This window comes from Mobula birostris, chromosome 11, assembly GCF_030028105.1.
Source record: "Mobula birostris isolate sMobBir1 chromosome 11, sMobBir1.hap1, whole genome shotgun sequence".
Lineage (NCBI taxonomy): Eukaryota > Metazoa > Chordata > Chondrichthyes > Myliobatiformes > Myliobatidae > Mobula > Mobula birostris.
The window spans coordinates 85,423,208-85,435,483 of NC_092380.1; the positions used below are offsets into that span (position 1 = coordinate 85,423,208).

A 12,276-nucleotide genomic window follows, 5' to 3' on the forward strand; every position below is an offset into this window, starting at 1 on the left:
TAAATCTATTGAAATATGTCCTCAAAAAAATTTCACATGAATACTTTCAGAGATCATTTTTGTTAATCAAATGATGCTGATAAGGGTGCACTAAAGAGTTTTCCAGACATCCAATGAGCACTTGGTCAAAGTGCAAAGTTCAGCAGTGTATAAGGTCAAGTTGTCCCATACTATTTCACTAGATCATGTCCTTTCATTCACAGTTGTGATGTATGCAGACTAAGTGGATTAAATTACAGAGGTAGGTGATTAATTGTTAGAAGGATAGGATACAGACCTAGGAGATATAATGTCAACAGTCAGGTCAGATGGGGTTGGGATGGGTTGGGATTCAAAGACAAGAGCCATAAGTGGAATTCAAAACTGAATTGCAAGGCATTCTGAACCACTGTCAAAACATTCAGCCTCTTGTGACTGTTAGTATGTTAGTACTGTATGTTTGCCACAGTTAAAAGTTCAAAGTAAATTTTATTATCAAAGTACATAGACTGTACAATCCTAAGATTTATTTTCCTGTGGACATACTCAGCAAACTTATGGAATAGTAACTATAACGGGATCCAGGAAAGTTCAACCAGACTGCAGAAGACAACAAACTGTGCAAATGCAACTATAGATAAACAGCAATAAATAATGAGAACCCGGGTTAATGATATAAAGGGTCCATGAAAATGAGATCATTGGTGTGGGAACATTTAAATAATGGGGCAAGTAAAGTTAAGTGTAGTTATCTCCTTTTAGCGTGTTGCAAGTCTTGAGGCTCTTGTACATTTTACCTGATGGCAGCAGGATCTAAAAGGTTCACTAAATTTGGGTGGTCTCAAATTAAGTCCACTATTTTCCATGACAATAGATTTTTCATTGCTATTGAATTGCATAACCCAGAAATTTTCAAAAATTGGCTTCTGTTAATGAACACGTTCTTTCCCAGTTCAGACCCAAGTTCGGCACTAACAATAGCATACGGTGTGCTAAATTCCGATTCTCACCTAGAGACAGAACTTGTTTTAATACTGTAGCTACATTCTTGGTTGCATAATTTAATGTTGCTGGGACTGAGAACCAATGACTGATGCAGTGGAGCGCACAATCTGGCCAAGGACAAACGCAAGAAAGGCAGTCACCTGAAATGCCAGCAGCCTTTTTTTCTGTCACAAGCGCTATGGTGTCTATTAACAAGCAGTCCTATTTATTTCAATTAGGATCATCAAGTAGCTTCATAATATTGGCTTTGTGCAGTGATGCCTGTTGGCAACTTTCTTAATTCCAAATGTTTTTTTTTCATAGGAAGGTGATTCAATTGCAATTAATTTGATACTCTGGAATGGATTTTGCAGATTGGGGATAGCTATTGTGACCTCACCATTTAAAAAAGGAGAAAGAATGCAGGGAACTACAAACCTGTTAGTTCAGGTATTAGTCGTCAGGATAGTGTTGAAACTGATTATAGTGGTGTAACACCAGGTCACTTCATAAATGAAAATGAGCAATTCCAAAGGTCCAGTATCCCGAATGAAGAAATTCTCTTCATACCAGTCCTATCTGTCCTCTGCTTATTCAAATTCAAAGATTCAAGGTACATTTATTATCAAAGAACGTATAAAATATACATCTTTGAGATTTGTTCACTCACAGGTAGCCACAAAGAAACCCTAAAGAACCCAATTAAAGAAAAATAAACTAAAATACCAATACCCGATGAGCAAGAGAAAAAGAAAAACACAAATATCATGCAAGCAATTGAAGTGAACAACATTCCGAAAGTAACCAGATTTCTAGATTCCTCAATCAAAGTAAACAGCCTCCTCATATCTATTCTATCAAGCCCTGAGAAGCCTGTATATTTTAATCAGGTCACCCTACATTCTTTTAAACCCAAAAGAATAGAGAATTAACTGACTTAGTCTCTCTGAATATGATAGAATCTACATTTCATGAATCCATTTGTTGAATCATTGCTATGATGCCTCTATAGAAACCAAAGTTCAAAATAAATTTATTATCAAGGTATGTATATGTTACCACATACTAGAGATTCATTTTCTTGAAAGCACATACTGGAAAAATAAAGAAATATAATACATTTTTATGAAAAAACCTATAAATAAACAGACAAAGACTGACAAACACCAATGCACAATGTGCAAAAAGACGAACTGTGCAAATAAAAAATAATACTGAGAGCGTGAGCTATAAAGATTCGTTGAAAGAGAATCTGTAGATCATAGAATTAATTCAGAGTAATGGGGAATGAACATGCCAGTTCAAGAGCCTGAAGGTTTTAGGATAATAACTGTTCCTGAACTGGTGATGCGGGATCCAAGATTTCTGTACCTCCTACTTGGTGATAGTAGCGAGAAGGAAGTCTGGCTTGGTTGGTGGGGACCTTGGTAATGGATGCTGCTTTCTTGTGCAGTACTCTGCTCAAATGGCAAAATAGACTGCTCAGGCATGGAATCCAAACTGAAACTCCAGTGTGGTCCCACTCAAGTCCTAAATAATCATAACAAGATATTATTACCCACAGGCCCAAATCTTTTTGCAAATAAAAGATCAACATGCCATTTCACTCCCTAATTACTGCAGCAGTATGCATTTCAATACAGTGCCATTAAATCTGGCGTTTATAATTTTTTTTTGCTGTTTGCCTTTGCTTCTGCTGCCTACTTGTTTTGTTTAATACATTTCTAACTTCCACATTATTTTTCTTTCCCTCCTGTCTCTCTTTGCAGGCTCTACCTGCCAAACTGGTTTAAACCCACCTCAAAACCTTGATCAAACCCCAGTGTGCGGAGAGTAGTTCCAATCCTGTTGGGGACATAGCCTGTGTGATCAGGACAGGCTTCCCATAGCTCAGATATGATCCCAAGTTCTCAGAAAACTGAACCCCTCTTTCTACACCATCTCTTTGGATGTAATCACTTGCAATAGCGGGAATGCAGCCACAGTCCTGTACTGATTGCAAAACTCTTTGTACTCTTAAAAGTTCAAAAATCTAATGATCCTTGTCTAGAATATACACAACAACTGTGTGTCCTCAAGGCTGAGAATTCCTAAGATTTATTTTACTTCAAATGAAGACATTTCCTTCTGATTTCTAATCTCAGCTATATATTCCAATAGATACCACTGATATCTCTATAAAACCACTGTAATTTACAGAATTTAGAATCAGTCATACATGCAATTCCTCTTATTATGTTAATGATTAGCCTTACAATAACTTGTCTTCTATGTAAATCACATGTAACCCTGAGCTTTGGCCAGTATACGTTTGTCTAGGGCAAGACAGCCTCTGGCCCAGCCAAACTGAGAAATCTCATTTGTGTGGATGCTGCATGATGTGTTGCCCGGTTACAAATCCATACCACAAAATATCAGACAGTACACCACATGCGATTAAACGATTGAAGTTTATAAATCACCCTCTGTTCGCCCGATGCCATGTAGGCCAGCCTATCTGGTGGTCTCCTAATCCTCTGAGACCTCTGCACCCCCTCACCTAACTCTTCAGGTTCAGACACTACTGCGGAGACTTCTGGCCTACCTGGCGAGGCCTCCCCCAACCTATCACTCATGCCCACCTGCAACTCTGAGCCTTCTGTCCCGTGGCCAAGACCCACTTCATCCCTTACAGGGTCCTGCTGCAACCCAGGCTGTCCCCCCACTTCACCTGACTCAGTGGGGGAAGGGCTAGAAATCTCTTCCTCAATCAATGGGGAGTTAGCAAACATATACCACTCATCCAGGCTCTCATCCTCCGAATCAGTATCACTCTCAGGAGTGGGGATCAGCGTAACATCGCCTGCTGTGGGCCCTGCAGTCGCCCCACGTTTCCGCAGAGTCCTCTTACTGGGTGTAGGCTCCAAGTTGGGCTCTGGGCCTACCCGCTCCTCTTGTCCCGGGGCAGCAGGTGGTTCCGATGGAGAATCTTGACAGGCCCATTCCCATCCTCTGGTTTCACCCAGAAAACTGGTAGGTTTGGCATTTGACTCTCCACAATATAGGGCTTAGCCACCCAGCAGTCCACCAACTTATGTTTCTCAGGTAGCCCCAAATTCCTTATGAGGACCCGGTCTCCCGGCAGGACTTGGGAGAACCTCACCTTTTGATCATACATCCTCTTATTTCCTTGATTCTGCCTGGCAGCCATAACCCCAGCTAATTCATAAGCACTTTTCAGCTCTCTTCTTATGTCAGACACATACTTCAGGTAAGTCTTCAGTGGTAAGTCCCCCTTGTCAGTCCCAAAACAAAGGTCAATGGGCAACCTTGCCTCGCGTCCAAACATCAGATAATATGGTGAGTACCCAGTAGCTTCATTTTGAGTACAGTTGTAACTGTGAACCAGATGTCCAATATATTGACTCCACCTGCTCTTCTTGCTGATCTCCAGGGTCCTGAGCATGTCTAGCAAGGTTTGATTAAACCTCTCGGGCTGGGGATCACCCTGCAGGTGATAGGGTGTGGTCTTCAACTTTTTGACCCTAAGCATACCCAGTAACTCATGGATGAGCCTGCTCTCAAAATCCCGTCCCTGATCACTATGTTTCCGCCTGGGAAGGCCATAATAAATGAAATACTTCTCCCATAACACTTTGGCCACTGTGGATGCCCTCTGGTCCTTGGTAGGAAAAGCCTGCGCATATCCATGGATGACATGACTCTGTACGAGATTTGGTTCTGTTACTCCAAACGAGGTCATTCTCTCAGTAATGAAGGCACCACTACGTGCTTCGCCTTCTTCACCTGAGCATGCCTCCCTTTTCGACCGCTGACCAAATGGTACTGATGCCCAGATCATCTGGCTGAGCAGCTGCCACTTCTCCAGAACTCAATCCCGGCAGCTGATTTGTCTTCAGAGCAGTTAGGGTACAGTAAACTTGGGGGGTGGCGTCATCAGAAGCTCCCAATTGATCCACGCTTGATCCTGCCCCTCTTTTCCCTCTGCCTTCATGGTGATGGCAAACTGACACGTGGCCTTCCACCCCCAAAGCAGGAACGCTCTCCAACTCCTTGTTCCTGTCCAGTCCTTCATGCGCCCATCAGGACAAAGCATCAGCATCAATGTTCCGGCTTCCCGGCCGGTACTTCAGGCTGAAATCATAGGCAGGCAAACGCCGCCAACCCCCAATGGCTGTGGCATCCAGTTTTGCTGAGATCAGTATATAAATTAGGGGGTTGTTGTCCATCCTCACCTCAAACTTGGTCCCGTAGAGGCAGTCACTCAGCTTATCCACCACTGCCCATTTCAATGCCAGAAATTCCAACTTGTGTGTGGGACAGTTTTTCCACGGAAGGCGACAGACTCCGGCTGACAAGTGCAAAGGCTCTCAACCTGGTGCCCTGATCCTGATAAAGGATGCCCCCCCCCCCCCCCGCAAGCCCTCTTGGCTGGCATCAGTGTGCAGTATGTAAGGCAATCAGGGGTCTGCAAAAGCCAGCACCGGCACCTCGGTCAGCAGCTCCTTCAATGATTGAAAGGCCTCTTCACATTTTGCATCTCACCTCGGTCCAAAGGACTCCAATGGGCTAAGATAATCTCCACCCTCCAGTCCTTTTTCCCCCCCTCCCCTTCTTCCCCAAGGGAGGGTAACCACACAGAAGCTGATTCAATGGGTGACTCGCTTTCGTATAGCCCTTCACGAGCCTCCAATAATAACCACAGAACCCGAGGAGCGGGCGCAGAGCGCTCACAGTCTGAGGTCTTGGCCAAGCGGTCACCGGCTCTATCTTAGCTACCCCATCCGGTGAGTGTATGTGCTCAACATAGCTAACAGATGTTTTGCAGAACTGACACTTGTCCAGGGAAAGTTTTAACCCTTCAGCTTTCAGGTGATGAAGCACCTTCTGCAGCCTCGATTCATGGTCGACCAAGGTGGATCCAAACACTATGAGGTCATCCAGTTACATCAATACCTCAAGCAAGTTCATATCCCCCACTGTCTTCTCCATGACCCACTGGAAGGTTGCAGGGGCTCCCGATATGCTCTGGGGCATCCTTTCGCACTGAAAGAATCCCATGGGACATATAGACGCCATCTTCTCTTTGTTGGCCTCACTCATGGGGATCTGGTAATATCCACTCCTCATGTCCAGCACACCGAACCACTTTGCACCACTCAGACAGACCAGCATGTGTTTGATCCTCGGGACCGTATACTGGTCAGGGACCTATAGTCCATGCACATCTGTATCTTCCCATTCTTCTTTTGGACCACTTCTATTGGGTATGCATAAGGGCTTCTGGACTCAGTGATGATTCCAGCTTCCTTCAACTTACACAAATGCTGCCAAACATCCTCCACTTTTGCAGGGGCCAGTCGCTGCGACCATTCTCGGAACAGGGTATTCTCAGTCACCTGGATAGTGTGGCGAGTGCACTTGGAACAATGCACATCAAACTTGTCAGTGGAAAAGACATCTCCCAGCTTCAACATCTTCTCTACCAGCCTCCTCTTCCAACCTGCAGGCACCGGGGAGTCCCCAAAGTCGAACCACTCAGTTGTCAACTTTCCACCTTTTTCCAATACTTTCTGTCTGGCTTGTCTCAGAGGGACACTAGACACTACTGTCACCGGGAACAGATGCGCGAGGGGCATCTCCCACCTATGGAGGACCTCCCTCTTCGTAGTGTTCCTGACAATCACTGTCATCCTGCTCGCCTGTACAACCGAGGGCTTCTGCAATTTGGGCCTCACCAGTACCCCAGCAGGAAGTCTTGACTTCCCTTCGTGGACTTCCAGAGCGTCCACTAAGAGGGCCTCGCCTTTAGGCACGCTGGGAAATTTGGGAGTCTCCATCACTCTCGCTACTTCCCCAGGCCGTACCACCATTGGCTTCAACGGGGTAAACCACACAGTCCCTGGTCTAATGTCAGAATCCAGTCCAATGCAGCCACGCACTTCCTCAAAAGCAGCTTGAAATACCGGGTGCACGGACAATGTTCCCAGAAAGGTCTCGCAGCCTTGTCCTTGCAGGCCCCCATGAGCCTTCTCACAAGAGAGGTGCTGGTCCCCACCAGAATTGAAATGCCGCCCTTCCCAACAGGGTCCGGACAAACAAGCACTAATGTATCAATGGCCTCAGACACTCCCACATCAGCCTCTGAAACTCAGCTCCACTGACAAACAACCGTTGTATGGATAATCACTAGCACTAAGCCCCCAGATCTCCAGTGCCCTGAATAATGTCGATGGTAAAGGCTTCAGATACGGGTTGTAAAACGAATGGTACAACAACGTGACCTGCAACCTGGTGTTGAGTATGGCTCTAGCATAAATACCCTCTATCTGGTCCCACTAAGCCTTCAGGAATTGGGTCTTTCACTTTTGGGGGTTCCTTGGTAAATTGCTGGAAACGTGTTCCCCCAGAGATACCAGGCCATTCCCTCACTGGGTCTCCTCTACGTTCTCCCGATGACTCTCTCTGCTTAGGCACCCGGAAGCTCACTCTCCTTCTCATGTGACACCGGCAGTTAGCAGCCCTTCGCATTGCTCGTCTCCCTAGGGGATCCACCCCACCCCCATCAGCTCCATCATATGGGGGGGGGGGAATCACACCCACTGATAACAGCTGAGACATCTCAGTTCTCAACTCTGCCTCTGACACACCCTCTTCCCCTCGTACCTCTAAGATCAGCTCAACAAAAGAGAGGGTGATGCATCTTACAGGACTATCGGAGACCCCAAGCAATCAGGTCCTGGGACTGGGCGTCCTTGGCTATCTGGTTCATTCTTAACTTATCCACCTCAGTTGCCTGAATGACACTTCTACGCCATAAGCAATTTAGCTGCCTCTCTGGCCGAACAATGTAAGCAGAAAGCTTCTACCCCTTCTCCTGACGCATGTTCTGAAACCACACCATGAGCTCCAGTGGGCTCCCTGTCGTACGAAAGGCGCTCTCCAATGTGCCCAGATAATCAACAGTGTTGGCTAAGAGCTGGTGTGTCTTCACAGTCCTCACCACATCAGCGGCCTGCCCACTCAAAAACTTTCAACCATTCTCTGTCGCTTTACGTCATCAGGGCACTGCCACGCAGCTAACAACTGAGAGGTCTGCTCCGCCCAATTCTCGTACCCCTCTGCCCCTTTAGGGGTGGGCATTATTCCAGAGAATAGGCGGAGCCTACCACAGCAGGGACTTTGAACCTGGGCATTTTTCTATTCATTCGCCAGAGAGGCAAGGGCGGCATTGTCACTGTTCACTGGGGGACGGGGATGGGGACTAAATAGACATTCCAAATCCGACCACTCCTTCCCCTCACTCCTCAGGAACGATAGAACCCTGTCTTTGAAGTCTCCGCCCCCAGCTATGGGAAGCTCTATTGGGATTCGGCCCGCTCCGCTACATTCTCCTCCTCCCTGAGGGTATGGACAGGCCATGGCCCGCCTCACCTGGGGCACTGATAGAAGTGGGCAGTTCCACCCCGTTACATCAGCGCTAGTCTGAACTAAAACAAAGTCTGAGTCCACCATTTTATCAGACCTCCGCGCTACAGCCTCAACTTTGCCAAAAGCTTTAAAGAGTACTCAAAAATTGAATTAACAATTCATCTGGGTTACGAATATCCCCCCACTCAACACGCATTGGTTACCGGTAACCCCACGGAGACGCACCACCACTCCACCCGGTAGCATCCATCCCAGCACAGACTTAAACACACAACCCACTGGTTCAATGCTCAGGGCAATCACACAGCATCCAACGGAATCAATCCCGGAACGATACCCCCATAATTGTAACCCTGAGGTTCGGCCAGCATACATTTGTCTAGGATAAGACAGCCTCTGGCCCAGCCAAACTGAGAAAACTCATTTGTGTGGATGCTGCGTGATGTGTTGCCCGGTTACAAACCCAAACTGCAAAATATCAGACAGTACACCATATGCAATTAAAAAATGGAACTTTATAAATCTTAATCTGACTATAGGGTTGGTAAAGAAAATTAAAAGAAAAAGGGCCTATTTTAATGAAACAGTCTAAAGTGCACACTGGAGCTCACGGAATCGTCCATTCGACCCCACTGACCTCCTCCGGGCATTGCGGACTGTTGGACCCTCACTCTGAGTCCACTCTGTCCAGCGGTGTACCAACTCTTTCCATTCGTGTCTTCTCTCTTCATCTCTCGCCAACAAAAGGTCCCAAAATCCCTGCTCCCAGACCCACAAGGAAGAACAACATGCCTCCCATTGGCTAACAAACATTCCAAAGGCCCAATTATCTCTAGTCATAACCCAAGCATTGCTACTACAGAGAAATCATTACTTTAGCAGTGAAACCTTACAGCGTGTTACACATACTGAGTACATTTATTCTACATTTAAGGTAGCCATAATTTCTTCCAATATCCAGGTGGTAGTATCAAAAACTATTCCATTACAACCGGGTAAGTACAAGGCAACTTTGAACTTAGCAATGCATTGCTCCAAGAATACTCACACTAACATTAAGGTCTAAACTGGGCATGAACCATCTAGATTTTGCTGCAGGGGTCTGTAACACTAATTGCTCAGCAGTTCTATGTCTTGTACTCTAATATATTTGGAAGTTCACTTTACCTGGAGTCATACCTGTTTGAATAATCTATTTCTTGCCATTATTACCTTTTTCTGGAATATATACTCATTTACTTCACTAGACATTATATTTGCACCTTTCATCATGTATTGAGAGAATGTAGAAAAAAAGGCTATAATTAAAATCTTGAACAGACAAGATTCAGATGCTGGAAACCTGGAGACAGACAGACAGACACACACACACACACACACACACACAAAAAGTGCTGGAGGAACTGAACAGAACTGACACCCACTTGGTAGCATCTATGAAGGGGTATAAAGGGGTACAAACAGTTGACGTTTTGGACCAAGACCTGTTATCAGGACTGAAAAGGCATAAGGAAGAAAACAGAATAAAAAGTTGGGGGATAGGGAAAGTTGTAGGTAGAACCAGGTGAGGGAGAAAGTGGGCAGGTGAGTTGGCGGGGGCGGGGGAGAATGAAGTAGGAAGCTGGGAAGTGATAGGTGATAGAGGTACAGGGCTAAAGAAGAAGGAATCTGATAGAAGAGGGTAGTGGACCATCGAAGAATGGAGGAAGGTGATGGGCAGGTGAAGAGAAGAGAAGGGATAAGAGAGAAGCCAGTCAGTGTACATTTGAAACATGGCTTGTTCCACGTAGCAGATGAAATGGCAGAATTAAAATCTCATGCCAATTATATTACACACAACATTTGAGAAAATATCTTGGTTAGTAGTGCACATTAATTTTAGTGTGGTGACAAAATAATCAGATTATGCAATAATCTTTCAAATAGAGTGTGCATAACCTTGGCCAATGTACATAAGCTAATCACTGCAATTTTCTGCTCAGTATTGGCAGAAGGTGACTTCCATAGCTGCCAGAGCCTCCTTCGATAGTTATTCCCATTGGCTTGAGTTTATATTAATGATTAGACAGGTTTGGCCCAAATTTTGCAGTCACATATGAACATCGGAAATAAAAGCAGAATGATGCTATGATCCTTCAAGCCTGCTTCATCATCCAGTAACATTATGGCCAAAATGATTTTGGATCCTTTCCTGTCTCTTCTAAACTCTGTATTCAAAAGATTTGTAGTATCTCAGCTCTGAATATATGCAACAACATGGCTTCCACAGATTTCTGGGGGAAAGGATTCGATAATTTTATAGCCCTCTGAGAAAAGAGATTGTTTTATCTCTGTCTTCAATGGATAGTTTGAACCCATACTCTTCAGTTCTATGTTGCTCTCACAGCTACTACCTTGTCAAACTCCCTTTGAACTTTATCTGTTTCCATTAGGTCACCTCTCATTCTTCTGAATTCCAGTAAGCGTAGGTCTGATGTTCAACCTTCACTCCAGGAATCAACTCACTGAACCTTCTCTGGAAGTATGTCAATACAAATATATCCCTCATTAAGTAAAGGGAATTAAGACAGAAATGGGTTAATTTAAACTAACAGTTGAAGCAAGATTTCCTACAATTTGTACTCCAATAAAGCAACAGCTGACCTTAAACTTGAGCAATACACATCAAAGTTGCTGGTGAACGCTTAAACTTGAAATCTTTTTGGCAACATCTTCCTCCTTTCCAACAGGATTTCAGCAGTGTGATGTCACCAAGTTGATTCAATAGCCAATGACAAAAACAATCTCACCAATAACATTACAACAACCAAATGACATTCTTTTAAAATATAGTAGCTATTTATGAAAATATAGTAGCCACTTTGAATGAGAAAGCTTTCACAAGCACCAGAGAGGTATGATTGAGTTTGTTTTAGTTGGCTGAAGAGAGAATGATTGGCTACAATACCATGTTGAAATCCTCCATTGTTCTTTGAAATGTTCCTGTAGGATCTGGAGTGCAACTGGGTGGGTGGATAGTTCCTTACTCCAACATCTTTTCAGGCACACAGATGAAAGAAAAATGGAGGGATATGTGGAAGGGAAAGGTTAGATTAATCTTGAAATAGGCTGAAGGGTTGGCACAATATCAGGGGTTGAAAGGCCTGTATTGTACTGTACTGTTCTATGTTCTATATGTTCTAAGATGCAAAAACACACAAATTTTAATTTACTTCCTTAACATTAAAATATCTGTTCAATAACAAATGGAAAACAAGATAGGTGGAGGGGTAAGCAGTGCTGAGGACCTAGACAAATTGGAAGAATGGGCAAAGAAGTGGCAGATGGATTACAGTATTGGAAAATGTATGATAATGCATTTTGGTAAAAGGAACAATAATGTGGACTGTTATCTAAATGGGGAGAAGGTTTAAATATCAAAGGTGTAGAGGGACTTGGGAGTCCTCATGGTAGAGTCTCAGAAGTTTAATTTAGAGTTTGAGTCTGTGGTAAAGAATGTAAATAATATGCTGCATTTATTTCTAGGGGAATAGAATATAAAAACAAGGGGATAATGCTGACCCTTTATAAGACACTAGTCAGGTCGCTCTTGGAGGTTCATGAGGCTGATTCTGGGAATGAAAGGGTTAACATATGATGACCCTCTGGCAGCTTTGGGCCTCCTCACTGGAATTTAGAAGATTGTGTGGGAATCTCATTGCAACTTACTGAATATTGAAAGGACTTGATAGGGTGGATGTGGAGATGATTCCTATGGTGGGGGTATCCAGAGCTAGAGGGCACAGCCTCAAAACTGAGGGGCAAACTTTTAGAACAGAGGTAAGGAAGATTTTTTTTTTGCCAGAGAGTAGTGAATATGTGGAATGTTCTGTCACAGACTAC

General features: G+C 44.4%; 1 protein-coding gene across 3 annotated transcripts in view; it reads right to left on the bottom strand.

The window, feature by feature from the left end:
* Positions 1-12,276, bottom strand: part of LOC140205545 (leucine-rich repeat-containing protein 4C-like) — a 219,269-nt gene that overhangs the window by 88,814 nt on the left and 118,179 nt on the right. The window lies entirely within an intron of this gene.